At 47.7% G+C, this 15,956-nt stretch overlaps 1 long non-coding RNA gene across 1 annotated transcript; it reads right to left on the reverse strand.

Annotated features, from left to right (window-relative positions):
* Positions 1-6,813: 6,813 nt before the first annotated feature.
* Positions 6,814-15,428, reverse strand: LOC116654335. Its single transcript, XR_004309508.1, has 2 exons — positions 15,289-15,428; positions 6,814-7,231 (listed from the first exon to the last, which is right to left on the reverse strand). It is a non-coding gene; the product is annotated as an uncharacterized LOC116654335 (long non-coding RNA).
* Positions 15,429-15,956: the final 528 nt, after the last annotated feature.

Consider the following 15,956-nt stretch of genomic DNA (forward strand, 5'->3'; position numbering starts at 1 on the left):
TAAGTTATATATCAAGAAATATACATATAAGGTATAGAGATACAGCCCTGCTTACATGTTTTTGGAGATGAGAAAGGCAGCAGCTGTGCAGACGTGGGCTGAAGGTAATGGGGTGTCAGTGCTGGGATGGAGCAGCAGCGCGATGCAATGGGGCCGCAATGATCCCATTGGGACCAGGGGAATATGATGGCACAAAGCCATTGGGTGAAGCAGCACGAGGCCTCCCAGCCCCTCCCTGTCCTCTGCATCCTCATCCTGACTCCCTGCTCGCCCCTCCTCTTCCTCAGCTGAGCTTGTGTTGCAGACAAGTAATTACCGGCGTGTTATCCGCGCTCAGCCGCGTTGTCGTAGCAGCGCCTGCTGATGTACAGTAACAGGCAGCTTGATAATGGGACGCGTTTAAGCTGATTGCCACCGCAGATAAACGATCCCTCTGAATGGATGCACTTTTGTTCAAACTTCTGAAGGCAGAGGGAAAAGTTCCCTTTTTTCCTTCCAAAAAGCACCCTTTGAAAAGGCCGTGCCTCCCCCGAGATTCTCATTTCAGATTAGGATATCAGGTGTATACGGTGAGAGACGTCTGATTCCCTGGCTGTCAGGGCTGCTGTTTGATATTCAAACCTGTCATTTGATCGTTCCTGAATAGCTGCCTTGGTGTCCTTGAGGATGGCTCTATTAAATACCGAATTTGCTCCCAGTCCCTCCAGATCCACGATGAGACGGAGGCGACTCTCACGCAGGAGAGCAGGCGGCATTAAACACAGCAGTGAGAGTGGGTGGAGAGGGAAGGGGATGGGCAGGGGAGGGAGAGACTGGGAATAAAACCCACTTGAGCTGGAGTGCCTGGTTGTGCTGAAAAGCAGACTGGAGAGAGCGGCCCGAAGATCAGAAGGCGACAATATCTTTGTGAGAAACGAAGAGGAAGAGATGAATTCAGTGCTTCAATGCAAAGAACTCCATTGCAATGGGCTTTTTTGTTGTCGTTCAGCAACTCGTCGGGAGATACTGGGTTGCACTTTGGCATCTAAAGAGCTGGAAAGCATGGGATGCTGCTACAGTCCCATTGGCTGCACATGGACACTTGCTGTTGTCACCATGCATCGACCTGCCCAGGCATAATGGTGCTCGATGCAACGACTTGTTCACACCAGATCTCAGTGTTGATTGCTGAAGTCTCTTCCAGTTAATTACAGAGTTAATTACCAGCTAATAAGTTTGTTGCTAATAGCTGTAACGGATTCTTTGGCGAGAGTTGTCAGGAGGGGCTGATTGGATGCTCTCTTGGGTAGGATCCTCGTTACAGAAACGGATATACTGAAGGCAAACGATCCCAATCTTTTTTTCTTCGATGAACTGTAAATTATTTTAATATCCTCCACTATTGTATTCGCTTATTATCTGTGGGTAATTAGAATCAAAGAGCTGCAAAGCTGCCCCAGTTGCAGATAGGAAGCCACAGCGATTGCACTGCCTTGATTTCTGATGCTTTGTCAGCATTCATCCTCCCATTGCTTCCTCAAGACCTGTGGTGCCCCAGCCTTTGCTCTGCATCTGCAGCCATAAATACACCTGTATAGTTGCACCATCCCACCCAAGTGCATGTAATGGCCTATTACTGCCCTGCATCCTACTTTGGCTGCTAAAAGCCTGTGCTTTTGGGTCTGTTTCTGTTCTTCCAGGTATGTCCTAGGCTGTTCCTTTCCTCTTATTCCTCTCCACATCACAATCCTACTTTGCACTCCTGCTGCTTTGGGCAGCACCATGTGAGCATCAGCACCTTGCAGTTTCCCAAAGGCACTGCAAGTAATTCTGGGGATGATTCCAGTTCCCAGAGCAAACATGGCATCAGATCAGCATAATGATGGTGAAAGATCCATAGAGAAGGAGCCAAGACTGGGAAACGCGATGGATGCGTGAAAACAAGATGCACAGTTATACCTACAAACAGCTTCTTAACAGTCAAAATCCCTCATCCACCAAGCATATGAGAGTTCTGTATGAGAGTTCTGTAAAGAATTACAGTCCATTCCTCTGATTCTTAAGCGAACACCTCCACATCTCCTTCCTGGCAGCCAGGACGTGGCACTTTGGCACACAGGAGGTTCTGGAGCTGCCCCCCTGCAAGCAGCATCCCTCCTTTCCCATTGTACCCCAGCTCATTGGAAGGCAATCTGTGCTAAGCCCTTAAAAGCTGTGCCTGAATGCCGAGCAGCCACGAGCCACACTTGATTTGGATGGAAATTAGCAGCCAGCAGTTGCAGCAATGGGAAGGAAGCCTTGGAGACCAGGGGAGATTATCAGAAAACAAATGAACAGAACAGCGTGTTGTCCCCAGCACGGCAGCAAAATCAAAGGCGCAGGCAGGAATTCTAAGGCAGGGGAGGCGAGATGCAATGCAAGGCATGCGTCCCACCAGCTGCAGCCCCAGCAGGGACAAAGCCACTGCCACAAGGGAGCTGCAGTGCACTTGGCAGCACTTCCAGATCTTTACAGCACAACACAAATGCACTGCAAACATCCGAGGCAAAGGCTTTATCGCCTCCAAACAGCAGATTGATGGGAGATTCCCAGGGAGCACAGCCAGGCTCCTGCCTGGCAGCTTTCTTCAGCTCCCATCCCTGCTGCTGAGAGGGAGATAAAGGCAGCAGATGTCACTGTGGACGGATGGGAAGGGAGAAGAGATACCAAGCAGGAAAACATGGCACGACCTCATATCAAGTTATCACTTCCATAAGCATCTCATGATGCTGCTTGCTGGATCACCTGCACTGTTACAGGGTTCTGGTGAAATCACTTGGGGAGGTGCAGGATAAAGCACTACATCAGCAACCTCTTCTGCATTCCTTGCCCTACTCCTCCTCCTGCTCCTTCCTCTCCCACCACCAGAGCATTTCACAACAGCATCACGGCACCATAGATCTCCCATTGATGTGCAGTTTGCAGATACAGCCCCACCGTAGACCACAGCACAGTGCTGGGATGGAAGAGGCAACATCACCTCGTGCTGCCTCCCCTACCTCAGCATCAGTGCATCCCACATCCCTCAGCTGAATTTTGTCACTGCTTTTGGTAGCATTGTGCCACTGGTGCCAGGCTGCTCGTGCACACCAAGCTTGAGAATCAGCTTTCCTCCATCCCCTCCTTATCAACCAGATGCACGCACTGACATCGGGGAGAGCGGGGATCCAGAGGAGGCAGCAGAACAATGCTTGATCTATGCATTACTGCAGGGCAGGAAGATTTGGATTCCATTCCCTGAGCAAATATAGGGCTGGGGATGTCAGGCTGAAAGCTGATTTCACAGCAGCGGTGTTTAAGAGAGAGCAGCATCCCGCTGCCAGTACTCCTATAGTCAGCAGTCACTGTTCCTATGCCATATACATAGATGCCCAGGCAGCAGGACACGTGCCATTAGGTCACTGGGTTGCTTGCTCTCCTCCATCACATCAGACTTTGCTCCCCATGAAGATTTCTGCTTCTTTCCCCCATTAGAAAGCTTTTTCTCAACCTGTTCCTTAAACTTTCTGCAGTATATTTCCATTTCAAAATACCAATGGGGAATCTTTCCCTCCCTCCTGATTCTTCTGCCTTTGTGATAAAAAGAGATAGGAAAGAAAGAAGAATGGGAAACTCATAACGGAGTGAAGTTGTGCAAATATCCCACCTCAGCCAGCTACTGTAGAACCACCTTCCCACTGGGCAGCTTTGTGGGGTCCATATAAATGGGATCCCCAAACAGGAGCAGCCCCTTCTGCTTCACATTCTCCTGTTGTCTCAAGCTTGTTTGTGCTGGACTTTGATTTAAGCAGCCCCAGATCTGAATAGAATAGATAACAAGAGGCTTTGGATCAGCAGCTGACCCCGACCACATGAGTAATTCTGCAGGTTGCTGTTATCTGGATGTATAGTAAAATAATGATCTGTAAATCAATAAAGCCCTTACTATTATACACCACAACCATAATACGTATTCATTACAATCTGTAAATGCCACGACGAGAAAACTAATTCAGAATCAGTCCTGGCTTTCTGTGAGCATTCAGCCCCCATCACACACTCTAAATATTGAGCTTTCCTGGAAGCCATGCACAGCTCAGGTCCTGACAGCTGAACATGCTGCTTTCAGGCTGCTGCAGCACATTGAATAGATGCAGCTGTAATCACCCCGCAGTGAATGATGGTGTAAATTGCAGCTCCCAGAATGCAGAGAGGGGGGAAGCGGAGCTGGCAGCAGGTGACGGTGTTTGAATGTCACTTAAAGTTCACTTTCATTATTTTAATCTCCCATTCAGGCCTGATTATGCTCTAAGAGAAATCGGAACTTAAATCCCAATCAGGAGGACCTGGGAGCGTTGTTGGGCTGACATGTAAAGCAGAACCTGAGCCATGATTAAGCAGCGGTATTAGCGAGCTCTCAACAGCTACCAGGAGACTTAGGAGCACACAGGATTAATGCTGACTAATTTACACGGCCAAAGCCAGCGTGCTGATGGATAAAGGAAAGCTTCACCTCTCCCATACGGTTGTCACAGTGTTGTTTTGCCCCACTTTCCACAACGGAGCAGGAAGGATTTTGCCTTGAGTTCCCATGTATGGTGAGATGTCACTTCTTTAATGCAAACAATTAAGGAGGGGGGGGAAAGAAAGAAAGATGCTTCATAAGCTGCCTGAAGTGTAACCTCCTTCCAGACAAACCAATTTGCAAAGAGATAGAGCCAGTGGGATCAGGCAATAACTTAATAAGCATCTCTGGAAAAAAAAAAAAGCACAAAACAATGCATTTAAGAACACGGTCTTTTTTTTTTCCTCCCCTAATGGAGAAACATCAGCTCTGTGGGGAAATAAATGTAATAAACTAAAGTCCAATCTCCACAAACATTTGTTTTCTTATCTCTGTAAAAATCAATATACATGTTGCAATTATGTCCTCCGATGAATCCCCCAAACTTCTAACTCTCTCAAGGCTTCCTGCTCCATTCAAGTTCATTACATCTCTTTTCCTTCATCGAGATGAATTTGGTTTTTTTTTGCATTTCTAAGCCCAAAGTCGTGTTTCATTTCTTTATTTTTCTTGAGAGGTTTCATTTCTCTTTTCCTTACATAACAGAGGGAGAATAGCGCTTCCCTCAGCTTTAATCTAATCAAATTAAATGTAATTTAATTGCTGTGCAAGCTTATATTTGTTAGGAACCCTGGCAGCAAATAAATGAGAATAAAATCAAGGCAAACACTTTGCCTGTCAGGGGTCCTCCTTGCTCTGCTTTGCAAGCTGCTCTTCTGAACTCTTCCCTCCAGAAGGAGGAGATGGAATGCATTGTTCTGTTGCTCCACATTGGGCCACTTTGCCCCCATACACCCCCAGCAGGGAGACCATAGAATCAATGAAGTGAGGAAAAACCACTAAGACAGTCAAATCCAACCTCCAACCCATCCCCACCATAGGAGCCCATAGGATCACAGAGCCATTATGTTTGGAAAAGAACACTCAGACCCTCCAATCCAAACCCAACACATCCCACCACGTCACCAACTACATCCCTCAGTGTCACATCCTCATGGTTCTGGGACATGGTGACCCCACCTTGGCCAGCTGTGCCAATACCTCACCACACCAGGTCCCTTTTGCTATTTCCAAAGTATTAATAGAAATTTGGATAATAGCCCCTCAGGAAAGTTGTACCAGGTGACCTTTACAGGTCCTCTCCAACTCAAACCATTCCATGACCCCATGATTATGCCTTCTGATCCAACACCTCTGGCTTTGGAGCACATAGAAGCACTTCTAAAACCCAAAAGATGATGCTGGCAAAAGGTTTTCCCCATGGGTGGAAAGCAAACTCCCCTAAATAGCTATTGATTTAAGCTTCGAGAACGCATATCTCGTCCATTTTGATGTACTCAGAGAGGAGCCCTCCTTCTCGCGCCTCTCATCACTAAAACCGCAGCAACAGCCTCTTCAAGAACAATCACCCTGAGCAAATATTTTGCTTCCATTTCCAAATGACCCAAGTTTCCTCGAAGGAGGCTCCCCACCGCTGCCTGCAGAGGAGGTCACGGACTAATCCGTCATTACACGCACCGCTCTCAGGATCCAAATCCCTTTTCCCTACTTCACCAGCCCACAAGTCCTCCTTCTTTCTGCCTTTCACACTTCTGCAGGCAGACAGTGCTGCAAGACAGATGAGACCTGTCAGAGGAGCCAACACAGAGAAAGACGGCGTGCAGCGGAGAGGCGAGCGGTGCTGCTGGGATGCACAGGGTGTGCAAAACCCCCCAGGGCTTTTGCTGCATGCTGGGCTTGTTGGATGAGATGCTACTCTTATTTGTTAAAAATCACTCATTTTTACACTTCTTTCCCCCCCTCTCTTCCAGCCTTCTTTCTGATTTTTAGGTGTTTTTTTTCCCCTATGTTAAGGCTCCATCGCGCTCTTCTCAACCAGGGTACCTCTCCAAGATGCTCTTCCCAGCACCTGGGCATAGAGCTGCACCAGCACTGCCTGAGAGCATGGGCTGGGCTGAGCACTCAGTGTTTGCTGCTTTCAGGATCTCCCACTTGCTGCCTTCAGCATCTCCAAGGATCCCACGGCATCTCCTTTCAATGGCACTGGTCTGCAATGGGTACCTCAAACACAGTTACCAACAGCAGCAAATGGCATTCAGCAGCAGGGCAAACAGAAGTCAGGTTATAACAAATGATGGGTAGACCTTCCTCCAGTTTCAAGTCCAAGGAGAAAGGCAAAACTCACTGAACCCTCTTTCATTGGGCACCATAGAACCAGAGCTCCCTCTCAGTCCAGCAGCGTGGGGGTTTTCGGACTTGGGAAGGGGTTGGCTGAAACAAATTGCATTAAAATGAACACGCAGCAGCCTGCAGGGCGTGTGGACAGCAACAATTATCTTCTTTAACAGGAGCCCCCTCGGGCACAGGGAGCCAACGCGCCATGCAGCCAACTAATGGCTCATTTGTAGGATTCAGTTGGTTCAGAGAGTTCATAATGTCCCCGTGTCATGGCAGCTTAGCTTAAGAATATGGATCTTCTACTTAAGGAGACGCGGCCATACATCAAAGTGTTTAACAGCCTTAGGTCAGCATCCTTCTGTTGGGTAGGTCTGGGAAGGGAGCCAAGGGAAACCACTCCTTTCATTACAGGACTTTGCAGAGAGATGTTTAGGAAACTGTTCAAATAACGCGTGAGAGCGGGCGTTTGGCTGAGGACAGCATGTTTCTCACCTGCAGAGTGTCACAGAGGGAGGAAGAGATGGAAACAGAAAGGTTTTAAGCTCAAGGCTTTTTCCCATCGCATCCTCCAGGTCTAGAGCTGACACCATGGGATTAGATACGGCTCATGGATGCTAATGGAGAAAGACAAGGTGGTGGGGAGGGCATGGACCAGCAGCAGCAAAACTACATGGTAGGCATTGGAGGAAGGCTTTGGTAGGCTATCACTGCAAGCCATTAGAGCCATTAAAATCAAACCTAAGTTCTAGCAGCAGGAAAACTTGGGAACTTCTCCTTATCCAATGTCCTTCCCTTGGCTGGTGGCACCAGGAGGTCCCTGTGCTCCTCCATCCCTGCCCACCACACCTCTCAAAGAGCAACTGGTGGCCACAATGGAGAAATGCAACGTGAAACCAAGAGCCTGAATAAAACATGAAGCAGAAAGTAAATCCTTTCTGGCACCTGGTTACTTCTCTTCCGAGTGCAATATGCGAGGCTGCTAATTGCTTGATTTACTGTAGCAGTCACTCTGCCAACAGCAATAAATAATGTTAATTAATATAAGGTAACCCACTGACAGAGAGGCTGGTAATTACCAGAAAACCAGAGAGATGGGCCTTTTGTGGGGCTGTTAGAGGAGAGACGAAGACAATTTCCTCTCCAGTATTTGGTTATCTATCATCCTTTATTTGTTTGCCTTGAGCACTATGCAAAAAGATCTTGGGTCCAATTTCTGTTTGTTTTCTTTCCCCCCCCACCCCTTTCCCCAAGGATACTGTACGTTAATCAGAGTTTCCTTGATTGCACACACACAAAAGTGATGCTCTTTTTTTTTCCCCCCCGAGCACACGCAGTGAATGAAATCCAACGCCAAATGTTCTACATTAACATCCTGGTGTGCCTGATGCAAACAGGCAGCTGCTATTGCAATGCTGCTGCATCCCTCTGACCCTGCAAGGAGCCACGTGCGTGCTGAGCATCCTCCACCACGAGGCATCAACATTGCCTTAAATACTGCTTCTGAATCTGTGCCTAAAGAAATTTAGGCTCATCTCTGACCCGGCTGAATCCCTTGGAGAGATACAGAGAGAGGGAAGAGTCTTAACTACACAGCAGGAAAAGATATGCATTGATCTGCTACAAAAAGACAGCAGCCTCTGTGCCGCCTTCTACATCTGGGCTCTTTTTCACTCTGGCCAAGGCATAAATCATTGTGAGATCTGTGCATCTGGTTAAAGATGAGCAAGAGATAGAAAGCTTAGGGGAAGGAGATGGGATGAGTGTGATGTCCCCAAGCACAGCCCATCTGCAGAGGAGAAACTGTGGCTCTTGGGTCCCTGTTGGAGAGGCTCAGGAGCTGTGCTAAAGGAGGGGAAGCAATACAGGAACCCAAGGATGCACAAAGCATCTTATAGAGACCGGCATCCCAGCCATGAGCATCTCACCTACAGCAGCCAGGAACACAGAGGGAAAGCTTGCTGTGCACTGCTTGGTTGGATAACTTCCATTCTATCCATTCTATCCAGCACTTCTTTTTCTCTCTAAGACCCAGAGCTGCACCAGGCAGCATTTGCTCTGTGCTCACGGGCAGAGAAAGAGCTCAGGACACAGGAAATCAGGGCAAGGGATGGGACTCGCTCATAGTAACAGCAGCACTCACTGCACTTGCTCAGCATTTCATGGAGAACTGCCTGGGAGCAGCAAGAGGTGGGAAGAGCCCCCACTTCCACAGAGCAGCTGTGAAACACTCAATCTCACAGCCCCCCCCCCCGCTTCCTCCCTGTGATAGGCTTTGGGGATTTAATAGCGGGTTTTCAGCCCTAAGAAAAGCTGCCATAAAAACACCCCAGATGTGATGAAATGACGAGCCCTCCTCGCAGAGCGCAAGTCGAGAAAACTCATTTGGCTGATTTTTTATTTTTTTTTTGCATTGGATTTTACTGAGAAATGAAGTTTAACACTGCAGCTCCTAAAGGAGAGGAGAGCTTTAGCACCGGCTCCCTATTAACCTAGAGGTACTACCCTATAAATTATGCCTTTTGGCCATGGATGCTGATTCTCACATCACAACCAGCATCGCATCTGCAACAGATTTCACACAGCAAGTTTTAAGAGCATCTCCTCTGGGGAAGAGCTTCCTGCTTCCACATCTCCCCCCCCACAGCATCCCATCACCTCGGAAATATGGTTCAACATATGTCATCGTGACTACACAAAAGCCATTTGCAATCACTCACGCGCCCTATAAAGACACAGTATTTGTTAGCAAGATGAAAACCTCTCCCCAGACTGTCAGGAAGTTGGTTGGTTCTGATTGGGTTTAATTCATTTCTCTTTGGGTTCAGTTTCCTTCATATCCTCCCCGGTTCTTCTTGCTCCAAACTCTTATTTCCCTTTAGGATTTAGGGGGGAATTGAATTCCTGTAGCAGTTGCATTGGGAAGAGATGGGGAGCAATAGGGGGTGATGTATTTATAAAGAACTGTGAACAACCTCCCATTACAGCAGGGTCTGCAGTTGCACATATTTGCCTTTTCCTGCCTCCACCCTCCTTTTTTTGCTGGAAACAGAGGGACAATGAGCAGCAATTGCTGAAGGCTGGAAGATGCCCACACCTCACCTGACATCGTGTTTAATGAGGGTGTGCAAATGCTCCAGTAATTCCCAGTTCAATCACAGCTGCCCGCAGCCTAATGCAGTCAGAGCACATCTCTACAACAAGCACTGACCTTTGGTGGTGGATCCCATGATTAATTACCGGGCCAGCTGAGAGCACAGCTTTAATTTCAATTAAAACGTGGTCGCCTTCAGCTTTCAGACACTGGGGCTGAATGCTGCTCCATCTGCTTGGCTTAAGACCCAACACAATGCACAGAGCACTGAACCCTGCCTCAATGACACCTTCAGGTTGGCTTCTTCCAAAGGATTTCTGCTTAGGTTTCTAAAATCCTATTAATCCAGTGGCATCCTTTAATTTTAGGCACTGTTCTGGGCTCATTGAGATTAAATCTACCCAGGTAGAGCCATGGGAGAGATCACAATGGGTGAGGGACATCATTGGGGGTGATGGGTTGATGGTTGAACTTAATGGTCTTAGTGGCCTTTCCCAACCATAAAGTTCCTATGACTCTATAAGCATGAAGGGAGACAGAAGGCACCCTATGATTCTATAAGCACCCTGCAGTCACCTTCAGGCATTGTGGGGGAAGAAAAAGCCCCATTGCACACAAAAAGGCTCGAGATGTCACCTGCAGTTTGTTGGCAGCATTAGGTTCCCTCTTGATTGGGGAAGAGATCTCATGCTTTTCATGTAAATGCTCTTTAATGGATGTTTAGCAGAAAGCTGACAGCAATATGACAGATAGGATCCTCGCAGGGCTTTCTGCAGTCACGCTCTTAGTTTACTCCTTTCAATGACAGAGATCTTGATCTCTCAGTCTTTCAAGTGCTGTGTATTTTGGGTTCGGAGGGTGTTTCTTATTTTTTTCCTTCCTAAATATTGTTGTCCTTGACAAATACACAGAAAATAACACAAATCCAGGAAGAAAATACCAGGCTGCCGTGGGGATAAAAAGAAACCAGAGCCTGTATAACAGCGTTACACCAGATGAGCTGAACCTCACTGCTCTTCCCTGCTTCCACTGGGGGTATTTTATTGTCCTCATCAGATCTAACCCTATGGGGATGAAGGCTTTGAGCACTGCCCTCATTGGGCAGGATGAGAGGAGACCTCCAGGCAGAGCAGTTGGCCAAGATGGAACCCAGGAACTGAATTCCTCCATTAGTGCTTGCACTGACTATTTTCTTATTTCATTACGGCAACATTGGGTTGAAAAAGCAGAGTGGGTTGTTCACAGTTCTTTACAATGACATCACCCCCTATTGCTCCCCATCTCTTCCCAATGCAACTGCTACAGGAATTCAATCCCTCCCAAGTCCTAAAGGGAAATAAGAGTTTGGAGCAAGAAGAACAGGGGAGGATATGAAGGAAACTGCACCCAAAGAGAAATTAATGAATTAAAACCCAATCAGAACCAACCACCTACAAGGCCAGATGCAATCAAGGAGAACAGATGTAGACATGCAGCATTACTGATATTAGCTAATGGGAAGGAGAGAAGGATCTCTCCATCATTTATATTTCCTAACATGCTGAGACTTCGGACAAGCTATTAGGGAGCTGACATTTGCAAGTGTATTTAAGCCCTGCTTAGATTAAAGCTTTTTATTTCTTCCAAACTCTCTCATCTCCTCTCTATCACATTCTGTAACATTTTCGCCCTCCTTAGCAGATTTATTTCTCCGGAGCTATTTCATATCTCCATCCATATCTACATGTCTCCCCCCCCCTTTCTTTATCTCCTTCTATTTACAATGAAGCTATCGATGAATAAATTAAGAGCAAAAACGAATATATTCCAACTATAAATAATTGATGGACATCTCTGCTGCACACAGATCCCACACAGGTTTCTGGGCACAGAATGTTCAGAGCCTGGGGAACGAGAAGAGGAAATCTGTGCTCCTCATCATAGGAACTGATGGGAGGAGGATGGGGAACATCCCTGCCTGCCCCATCCTTCCCCAAGCAGCAAAATTAAGGTGCTATATGGATTTGAAACACCCATGGGTCAACATAGACTGCATAGGGCTGTGCTGGACCAATACACCAGTGCTCTCCTCCCATTTGTTTGCAGGGAAAACTCCTTTTGGGGGGTGGGGAGGGGCTTTTCTCCACCCCCACCAGGACTTGGAGGTTCCAGACCTCCCCAACAGCATCCAGACCCCCAAAGCCACATTGCCACCCCCAACCCCTGCTCATATCAACATCCCCAGTCACTGTCAGTGCCCACAGCCCTCAGTGCATCCCGGACACAGCCACATTTCAGCAGAACAGCTGAGGATAATTAAACTTTGCAGTTAAGAGATAACACGCGAGATGTGGTTTTCCCTTCGAGCTTTTCACATCACAGCTGGAGGCATTAGATAAGGTGGAAATTGGCCTTTTCTCCAGCTGAATGTAGCCGAGAGAACACAAGGAAATTTAAGATTTTCCTCCCTACTTTGAAACAAAAGAAAAATGACATTTCCCTACAGTTTTTTACTGCAATACCCCCCACTCAACAGCCATGCGGCACCTCCTGAAGCCAATATTATGGTAGAAAATAGAACGTCGCATCCTATAACTACAGCAGAAGCTTTGGGGCCAGTCTTATATTTGAGGAGGATGGAGCGGGGCAGGGGAATCTGTTCACATCCATAGGAGCACAGATGGGAAAGGAGGAAGGATGGGAACCATGTGCTGATGGATCAGGTTTGTGCAAGCTTATCATGGCTTATACAGCCCCAACCAAAGACCTAAATGACCACTGCCCCACAGCTCACACACAACAGCAGGGAAAACTCATTTGTCCATCTGAAGCCTGAAAATGGTTCCCTCTCCCTTTCTCAGGATGCTGTAAGTTTGGTTTGGGTTGGAGCTACCATTGGGAATGGAGCTACCATTGGGAATGGAGCTATGCTGAGGGTTTGGGTTGGAGCTACCATTGAAAACAGAGCTATGTTGAGGGTTTGGGTTGGAGATACCACTGGGAATGGAGCTACCACTGAAAACAGAGCTATGCTGAGGGTTTGGGTTGGAGCTACCATTGGGAATGAAGCTACCATTGAAAACAGAGCTATGCTAAAGGTTTGAGTTGGAGCTACCGTTGGGAATGGAGCTACCATTGAAAACAGAGCTATGCTGAAGGTTTGGGTTGGAGCCACCATTGGGAATGGAGCTACCATTGAAAACAGAGCTATGTTGAGGGTTTGGGTTGGAGCTACCATTGAAAACAGAGCTATGCTGAGGGTTTGGGTTGGAGACACCACTGGGAATGGAGCTACCATTGAAAACAGAGCTATGTTGAGGGTTTGGGTTGGAGCTACCATTGGGAATGGAGCTACCATTGAAAACAGAGCTTTGCTGAAGGTTTGGGTTGGAGACACCATTGGGAATGAAGCTACCATTGAAAACAGAGCTATGCTGAGGGTTTGGGTTGGAGATACCCTGGGAATGGAGCTACCCCGAGGGTCTGGATTGGAGACACCATTGCTGCAATGGGAATAAACACACAGTCCAGCACCACCCCATCTAATGCCAATCCCAAGCCCCTGACACCGATCCCTTCCTGACCACAAGGAAGGGGAAGCAGGGGGCAGCTGGCACCCAGCGTGGCCACAGAGCAGCAGAAGTGACAGCACAGGGAGCCGTGGGCAGCCAGTCACTGGGAATTAACATTAAACGCCACATCTGCTCACTTCAGTGCATGCAGGGCTGCGATTGCATCTTACCAGGCATGAGATGCTCAGCAAAGACAAGCGGGCAGATGTGAGTGACATCGGGTTGCCCCTCCTGCCCTTCCCAGCTGATGGAGCATCTCGATAACACTTTCTGACACCTGCATTAAAAACTGCCAGCTTCAGGGGGATATTTGTCAACTATAGCTCCAGAAATAACCCCATGTAGTGAGGGGCACCACATGCCCAGAGGGGAGCTCATGGCCTCGGGGTGAATGCAGAGCACAAGAGAATCCAGAGCAGCACTAAGGGCTGGCATTGAGTATTATACATTATGGAGATGGCAGAAACCCTCCCAGCTTGTTGCTAATCATAATTAGCTGCAGTGCTATGTATACAGATTAGGTGTATATATAGACACACACATATGTATTCTCTTCCTATAGATGCACACATACAATGCCTTCCCCTGGAGGGCTCAGCAAAGCCAAGTCTCAGCCTTAACTCCTGATACTGAGCTCCTCAGATGAATGTCATGACTTGGAGTTAGAAAAGGCTCTTTCTTCATAGCCCTCCTGCCTCCAATGCCTGCAAGGTGCCACAGGCTTCTCCAAGGCAGCCTACACCTCGCTCCCAGCATCAGCAAGGCACCAATAGCTGTTTACTGGGAAGGATGCTTTAACATGAGGGGGGGGAGAAACGTTTGAGTCAAACGACCTCAATCCAGGATATTGCTTCCTTCCTCCTGACATTTATGAACTATGTATTTCACATCTCTGGTGCTGTGTTCCATAAAATAACATCTGTCATAGCCGGCAGCCTTTGGAAAGTGCTCTCGCTGGGGTTTGCTTCACAGATTTAGTGCTGGTGGAAGGGGGCACAAAGTGAGCTGGGGGGGGCTCAGCAGCTCGTCTCTGCAATGATATACATGTGAGTGGTGTGTGGGGAGACCAAACAGTTCAGGTAGCAACAAGTGATCCCATTTTGTGCACAAGGGTGCTCAATGGGGCATGGCCCTGTCCCCATCACTGCTTCCATTTACAGAGGTGCTCAAGGTCAGGTTGGTTGGACAGTGGACCACCTGAGTTCTTGATTTAGTGGGTGTCAGTGAGCCCATGACAGTGGGTTGGAGCTGGATGGGCTTTGAGGTCCCTTCCAACTCAGCCATTCTATGGCTCCATGGACTGCAAGGCACTGCTGCCAGCCCAGAGCATCTCAGCACTACAGATACTCAACAGGAAGGGAATAAAACAGATATCTGACCTGAACAACACTCTTCCCTGTCTCCCCCATCCCACTGCCTCTTCTCATTGGTCACTCATGTTCTCCTTTCCATCTTCCCCCATATCACCCTTCCTTGGCAGGGCACTGCCTCACTTCCCTGCTCTCCAAAGCCCTCTCTCAACTCCCTGAGTCACAATGACTGCCTCCTTACCTTGACAGCAAAACAGATATGAATGTTTCCCTACCACCATAGGTTCCTGTGCCATGAACCTCCCTCCTCTCTCACCTGAGCAACAGATACTACCAAGGTATGGAAAGAGCTCATTTCCAAAAGCACAAGATAATCAGGTTGGAACCAGGACGGATGCATGGAGACCACTCTGGTTACCCCATTAAGCTCACTCTACAAAAATAGGTCTATTTAGGGAAGATTCAGACTGAATATAAGACAAAGAACTATATACGATAAGAGTAGTCATTGGGAAAGGCAACAACAGATAACCAGTTCTAAGTTACCCAAAAATATAGCACAACAGTCATAATCTATATAAAGAAAGATTTGCTTACCTGTCCCAAAGACCAGAGCCAGCCAAACATCCAAAAATGGATCCCCAAACAAACTAACCTCCCCCATATGGGGGTCAGCCCTTAAATGAGGCTTAGGGAGGTGTGGTGTAACCAGGTTCCACTTCTCCCTGAATTGCTTTCACCTGAGCTCCAGGGCTGGCTGTGTTCCTTCACCAGGTGCTCAATTATTGGTTCAGGCTGTGACCTAACAATTCCCATAGTGATGCCCAGAGACACCCAAGGTCAGGCTGGATGGGGTTCTGAGCACCTGATAGAGCTGTGGGTGTCCCTGTTCATTGCAGGGGCCTTTAAGGGTCCCTTATGACTCAAAGAAATCTATGATTCTATTCCCAGTTCCTACAGCAACCTTCCCATTCTCCCCTGTGTTAACCATCTCGATGTCTGCTCATACCTGTGCTGTATTTTAACCCCACCGTAACAGCTTTGGAATATGTCATGATTGCATATGGACTGTTATCAGCCTTCAAAATGTATTGCAGCACAGGATCTGTCTATACCCATTAGTTCCCACCAGAAGCAATGCAGAGAGGAACTGCTCTGCAGATAGAGCCTCAACTCTGAACCTGCACCTACAAGCACAAATGTGAGAAGACAAGCTCTGGGGAAGGAAAACATCCATTCTGCCCCAAACTTTCATTCATTAGAAA

The sequence above is a fragment of the Coturnix japonica genome, chromosome 22 (genome assembly GCF_001577835.2).
Source record: "Coturnix japonica isolate 7356 chromosome 22, Coturnix japonica 2.1, whole genome shotgun sequence".
In the NCBI taxonomy this organism is placed as follows: Eukaryota; Metazoa; Chordata; class Aves; order Galliformes; family Phasianidae; genus Coturnix; species Coturnix japonica.